At 33.4% G+C, this 7,721-nt stretch overlaps 1 pseudogene across 1 annotated transcript; it reads right to left on the reverse strand.

Annotated features, from left to right (window-relative positions):
- Positions 1 to 959: 959 nt before the first annotated feature.
- Positions 960 to 6,500, reverse strand: LOC143571111 (cinnamoyl-CoA reductase 1-like; annotated as a pseudogene). Its single transcript, XR_013142042.1, has 4 exons — positions 6,395 to 6,500; positions 6,139 to 6,309; positions 1,261 to 1,826; positions 960 to 1,176 (listed from the first exon to the last, which is right to left on the reverse strand). The product of XR_013142042.1 is annotated as a cinnamoyl-CoA reductase 1-like (transcript).
- Positions 6,501 to 7,721: the final 1,221 nt, after the last annotated feature.

Consider the following 7,721-nt stretch of genomic DNA (forward strand, 5'->3'; position numbering starts at 1 on the left):
ATCTTTGAAGGATTCGACTCCATATGAGCGTTTTAAAGGAGATTTACAAAGAGCAGACATCCTTACAAAAGCGTTGCCACGGCTGAAGTTTAATGAGATGCGAAGCTTCATCGGTGTCACAAGATTAGGGGGGTGATTGTTAGTGTAATCTTGCGTAAGTGCGGGGACCTAGTTGCCGTACTTACAAACCTAGGGGGGTTTTGAGTTAGTTTTTCTCCTATTCTTGTCTAACAAGTAATTGTATGGTTATAAATAGGGTTTATTTATAATCAATTATTCACAACTTAATAATCAATGCAATAAAGGTTTAGACTTGAAATCTTATTGTCTTCATAGTCGGTTTGGGACCTACATCACACAAACATAAAGAATGGATTATATAGATGGTGAATCACCCATACCATTACTTGCTTGATATGCCATGATCTTCCATTTACACAGCTTTTTGCAAATACGTGAACCTTTTCACATAGGTCTCAAGAGTGTTACACTAGGATACCAATTCATATCACCCTAATATACTCATTGAATACCCACACAAACACTCACATATATATGAATGAGAGAGTACTAAAATATTGATAATTCGATTAAATGTCAAATTATGAAGAGCACATTGTTATATATAGGTTTACAGATTCACCTTCCAAGAGGCGCCAACCATAATCGCCATGATGGTTTTGGTGCTGAAACATAACTACCTTAAACTACATCGTTTATGTTACATAGACCCGGACGTTATTTACATATTAATGTAACATCCTTAGAACTAATTTAGATCTAGCATATAACAATAACAAACATATATAGAAACTTATCTAATTCAACAACAGAGATGCTGAAAATTATACTACTCCGTATATTGAGCAAACACATATAGAAACTTACGATGAATGGCTTGGAGGTCCATCACATCATTAAATTCAAACTAATGCACAAGTTCAGGTACCAATATCATACATACTCAGAATCATTTGTGTCCATCATGAAACTAGCATGCTTTATTACACAACAAACTTTAAATTTGCAATAAGTGACTAGAATCAACTTAATAGGCCGGCCTCTTTCATATTTTCAACAGAGTCAACCAAAGTCTTCTCCAATGACCTATAGTTCCATCCAAGATTCACCAACTTCTCACATGTGTAATTCAGCTCTTCGTTCGAAACACGGAGACTGTAATAAAAAGGCAGGTACGGGTTGTCAACTCTTAAGAGCTTAATCGATTTTAGATATAAAGAACTAGAAAATTAAACATACTCAGTAGCAGGATAACTGTAATGAGGAAACAAGTTCTTCAGCAGTTCTATCAAAGACTTTGTCCTCAACACATGTGACGAACACAAATACCTCCCCTCTGCTTCAGGCTTTTCGTAGGCGAGGAGCAAAGCGTTAGCACAATCACGAACATCCACTATAGGAATATCTATATCTTCCTCGGCATTGTCGAACTCAAGGAGATTGAAAGTGTTCTTACCTTGGAAGAGGTTCAAAAGAATCAAGTTAGTGGTACATACCGTCGATTGAAGCATTGGCCCGAATACTACGGATGGACAAACTGAGACAACGTTGATGTTGTTCTTTTTTCCGAATTCCATAGCTTCACGCTCTGATACTGCCTTGCCAGCGCAATACCACTTCTCAGTTTTCATGCAAAATTCAGGATCAGTCCAACAATTTTCATCCACTATTTGATCCTTGGGCCAACTAGGGTTTACAACAACAGCAAGTATAGATGAAACAACGACAACCTTGTTCACTTTACTCTTCAGGCATGCATTCCGTACATTTCGAGTTCCTGTTATGGCAGGTTCGAGCATCTCCGCCTGTTTTGACGTGCATGTGACATGCAAAATAAGCCCATGATTATAAATTTTATATATACTCTTCGCAGGCCTGACTCCGAGAAAGCAAAAACAATTTTGGGCCGAAGACGAAAAATTTTTTGGGCCTTAACTAAAAATGAGTATTTTGTTGGTTTAAACAATTAAATTTTTATATAGGTTTACCTGATTATAATTTGGGTTGTGTAAAAAATTTTTTGTAAAAAAATATGATTAAACATGTCTCAAATGAGACTTGAACCTATAACTTTTGGTTGAGAGTAATATCACTTTGACACTAGACCAAGCTAGTGGTCGTGTAATTAAGTTTAAACATTAAATATGCATATTGTTTTTAATAAAAATAATATAATTTTTTTTTTAAAAATCGGGCCTAACGAGGTGTCGGGCATGTAACCATCGACCACCCTGCCACCCCTATTGGCCGGCCCTGACTCTTCTGTGAGATTATATGTTATTATTAGGCTATATTTTGTGGTGTAGCAAACAAAGCTAAATATAGGAAAATTGGGGATTGGTTGAGGTTCAAGGGGACCCATCCCCTCATCTTCAGTTGTTCTGATCTCTTTGACGCCTATTAAGGGGGTAGCCCCCCATATCTAGCGCCTTCGATTCTTAACCTCCATGTGTGTAACACCCTTGTGGGTGAGGTGGCTAGGAGCGTTAGCCCATAACAAATAGTCCGTGGTGTGAAGTGTCAATCTGTCACTAGGTACGGAACAGAACTGAGGTTTTTTGAGATGGTCGCCAAAATCATAGCTTTATTGTCCCAAAATAGTCTTTGGGGCATGTTTGGCTAAGCTTATGGAGAGCTCCTTATAACTTATGGAGGGATAAAAAGACAAAAATGCCCCTCCATAAGTCACTGTAACACAAACTTACAGTGACTTATGGAGGGGCATTTTTGTCTTTTTATCCCTCCATAAGTTATAAGGAGCTCTCCATAAGCTTAGCCAAACATGCCCTAAATATATCCAGAAAATATCTAGATATCCGTTTAATCAGATTTCTTACCAACGCAAAATATCTTCACATAATATTTCATTACGGTTTCAAACACCAAAAATATTAACGACCATGGCATTTTGTCTCAACCATAAATTTTCACAAACACTTTCAATTATAAAATGTCCGTAGTTTGACAAATAGATGTTATTAAAAGCATATTAAAATGTGTGTTCTTAAAAGAAATCTATTAATTTAATTTTTTTATTTAAAAATGTATTCTTTCAAGTAATATATCTATAATATATATATAAACGAAGACATAAAAATCTTACGTGTCGTGATGTGGTCGCTCTCTCTTTTTTTGGAGTCACCAGAATTGCTTGATTTTTAAATGGAGGCTTCTCATGCATTTGACCCGAATTTATGGGTATGAGTCTTACCAAACCCAGAGATTCCTTAAACGGGTTATAACATCTCATTAAATTAAAAATTATTCTCACCAAATTATTGATGTAAAAATCCTATAAAATAGGATATAATAAAAATTAATATCATATTTATTATAAAAAAGATATATGTATTATTTAAATTAAAAAACCAATTTGATAGTAACAAAAATAAACGGGTCTTCGGTCTCATCAAACCATAAGTATATTATTAATTTTCATAAATATTATTGATAATTAAAAAACCAATTTTATAGTAAAAAAAAATAAACGGGTCTTGGGTCTCATCAAAACCATATAGCTTTTAAACCAGGTTATAACATCTCATTTATTTGTATAAACGAAGACATAAAAATCCTACGTGTCGCGATGTTGTCGCTCCCCCTTTTTTTGGAGTCACCAGATTTGCTTGATTTTTAAATGGAGGCTTTTCATGTATTTGACCCGAATTCATGGGTATGAGTCATACCAAACCCAGACATTTCTTTAAACGGGTGGTTATAACATCTTATTAAATTAAAAATTATTCTTACCAAATTATTGATGTAAAAATCTTATAAAATAGGATATAATAAAAATTAATATCATATTTATTTTAAAACATATATATATATATATATATATTATTTAAATTAAAAAACCAATTTGATAGTAACAAAAATAAACGGGTCTTGGGTCTCATCAAACCATAAGTATATTATTAACTTTCATACGATAAAAAAAATATAAATTCAAATATAAATAAATATTAGAACAAACAATATAAAAAACCCCGTAATACAGGGGATAAAAACTAGTATATATATATATATATATATATATATATATATATATATAACTATAACTAGTACGTTTAATTATAATACACCCTTTAATAAGGAGTAAGTAAGTTCATATTTTATGGGAGAGAGGATTTACATCCCCACATAGTTTATCTTTTAAAAGGGTAACTTTCCATGTCTTTTTAAGTCAAATAAAGAAGTTATTGTAATTTTATCGCTGCAGTAAGAGTGTTCATAGAAGCTCAAGCCCGAATCTGAATCTAAAATATCTGAAAATTCGAATCTGAATTGGAAAATTTGATATTCGAGATTCAGATATCCAAAATATTTTTTGAAGTATTAAATAGTACATATTATTTATAAATTTTAGCTAATTTTTGGATATTTCGGATATTTTTTATGCTATGGAGAATTTTTAGATATTTTGGATAATTATTCGGTTTTTTGGGATATCTAAAATATTTTTTAAAGAAGTCCTTCAATTTTTTAAAGCTATTATTTTTTTCTAGAGTTTTGGATATTCTATTCACTTTCCGAACGGATATCCGAAATTTCATATTCGGATTCAGATAGTGAAATATACTATCCGAAATGTCCGGATATCCAAAAGTCAAAATATCCGACTTTAAACACCCCTACGTTGCAGGACTAATCAGGTGACCTTACAATAAAAAACAAAATAAAACTTTAGCATTCAATTTGTATTTTAGATTTTTAGTTTACTTGAATGGATTTAAAAACAACATTTATACTTTTTCTTGTTATCTATTGTTATGTTGTTGCTTGCTGCTAGACCCAATTTTAAGTCTTGTTCTTGGCATATTCTAATTTTAATATTTTTTTATTCAAGTTTTGAACCTGCCTCATTTTAATTTTAGTTTTTTTTTCTTTTTTAATATAGAAATGAATCTATGTATATATAGATTCTACACTAAATTAAGCTAACAAAAAAAGTAAGGTGGTGTAGAATGTATATATAGATTCTACACTGAATTAATCAATAAAAAAGTAAGGTGGTTTAGTATCAAAGTTGTGTTGCACTATGTTTGTTGCTAGTTTGAACGTTGCGACTTGTTTCCTTTGCCTTTATCATGGTGTTTTTCTTTGGCAATTTTTTTATATAAAATAGAAGTGTTTAATTTCTATTGTTTCTATTGTTAGTTTTACAATACACCGGCACAACGTGCCGAGGGCAACCTCTAGTTAGTATTATTACTTTTTTTTTTCTGTTATGGTAAGCGTTTCTTATTTTATTACTTTATTTCATTATTATTATTATATATAACAATTGAGAGTTTTGGTGTAAAAAAAACACTATTGGCCACCATTTGACGGCGCCTTATTGGCGCAAGTTGTGTTTTTTTTAAATATTTTTATTATAAGTTTTGGTTGGTAACGAAAACCAACCGAATACCATATTTTTTGTTTTAGTTCTCGTAGCATAACAAAAGTGATGGAAACCGATTTGTTTTATGTAGACTCACTGCATTTAGTTTTAGTTCCTGTATTGTAACGAACTTTATGAAAACCGACCGAGTGTTTTTTTTTGTTTTAGTTCCGATATTGTAACGAACGTGACAAAAATCAGTCGAATTTGCGTAGACTTACCGTCTCAGCGCCTGAAATCGACAGAGGTCGTGATTTACCAACGCTCGAGTTTTAGCGAACGACGCCACCCCATTGGTCCACCTAAGTTTTTATTATTTTATTTGTTTTATTTGTAGTTTTAATTCCGGTACAATAACGCGTGTAACCGAAACCGACCAAATTCACGTTAACTTACCGCCTCAACGTATGGAACTGACAATACTTAGATTTTACCACTGTCTGAGTTTTACCGACATGCCTTGTCAATAAAACACTAGTTTATAGTTTATATATATAAGGGTTTGCATTTTTTAAATATATACTATGATATTCTTTTATTTAATACTTTAGATATTTGTTTTAAAAATATTCAATTAAAAGGTCTTTGTTAAGCTACCTATAAATCATAAAAAATAGTAATCATATATTCTAACAAATGAATATCTTTTTTATCTTAGGACCCCCAAATTAGAAGTTTCGAATCCGTCATCATATACAACGCACATCTGCGTACCAGTGAGAAGCTCTTACCTGAGGATTAGTTACTTTTCCGCAGGAACGGGTGTTGCGACATGAATAACACCCGTGCACCATGGATGGCACCACAAAGACCTTCATAGTCTAGCAAGTCTGCCTTGACGAGATGGAGTCTCTCATTAGCGTGGTCGAGTTGCTTCACGTGACCATTTTTCTTCTTATCATCTGCAGCCGAATTTTATGGCAAATTTTTGATAAAAAAAATTCAACCCATTATATCGACTTAAACGAGCCAAGTAGTGTAACATACCAGGGTCTCTAACGGTTCCATGAACAACATAACCCTTGGCCAACAATTCCTTCACTACCCATGAAGCAACATATCCTCCAGCACCGGTTACGCACACACTCTTCATATCCCTTCTCTCTAACTTTAATTTCCTTACACAAGGACAAAAAAAAAACTATGAATTCTTGGAAACTAATTTAGTCCATTACTTATAGGAAAAGTATCCTGTTTAGGATAGTGTCCATTTGAATCGTGTACGTACCTTCAAACAAAGCACGTGTGTAGCCCAATGTGTTTAATTTTCTACAATCGTCCTCCTCTGTACACTGTTCAGGATAGGAAGCTTTGATCGAGTAAATTTACATACTTTGTTATTTTTCAACTTCTAAATTTTTACATTCTACACTTTTTATTCCACACCCCCTAACTACCTTACCATCCTACCAGAGTGGAAATAAAGAGTAAATTTACATACTATAAATATATAATAACCATTTTAACAATAAAATCCAAAACTTTAGTGATGTGATGACTGTTGATACTATAAATCAATTAAACAAGTGACCCGTGCCTTAAGTAGAACAAAGATATAGAATTGGCAACCTTTTAAAACATACAACTAAAAGCCTAGCCAGTATCTAAATCTTCACTCTTCAAACAGAAACAGCCTTCCAATCACAATTCTCCATCACCTTAACCCAAAAGCATTGATGTTTAGGTCTGCCTCATCCAGCACCTGTCAAACATATATGAAAGTCAATATATCACAAAAACGAACGCAAAGATTATAGAAATGCTGGACAGTTGACTAGTTTATCAAGAACACAATTTAGATAAGGGTCTTTAACCATCCATTTGTCTTTACAGAGATCATATTTGTATGTGATAAATTGGTAACTAAGTGTTGGTAATTCCGGACCGTATTCACGAGTCGGTGAACATGGAATGACCTAAGTGTAATATGATCATTATGGTAATGTCTTGGTCAACAATTGAGGGTTACATTATAAATATAAGGCTTGGTTTGAGGCATTAGATGTGTGATCAATAGGTAATTTTTGTAACGAGTTTTTGAGTCATTTTTATCTTGCAATAATAAAGTGTTTGTCGATTATGTGCCTTGAAATGGTATCAAAGCTTGGTGTAATCCTGGACCAAGCTCGAGGTACCCCGGGTTGATATCAAGATCTAGTCGCCGCATGGATACATGTCGCCGTCGTGAAGAGATCTAGAGTAGATCGTTTTTGATCGATTATGTGCCTTGAAGTGGTATCAAAGCTTGGTGTAATCGTGGCCCAAGCTCGAGGTACCCAGGGTTGATATCAAGATCTAGCCGTCGTAAGCCTAT

The sequence above is a fragment of the Bidens hawaiensis genome, unplaced genomic scaffold (assembly GCF_021521415.1).
Source record: "Bidens hawaiensis isolate Kalapana, Puna unplaced genomic scaffold, B.hawaiensis_p1.1 tig00025198_1, whole genome shotgun sequence".
Lineage (NCBI taxonomy): Eukaryota > Viridiplantae > Streptophyta > Magnoliopsida > Asterales > Asteraceae > Bidens > Bidens hawaiensis.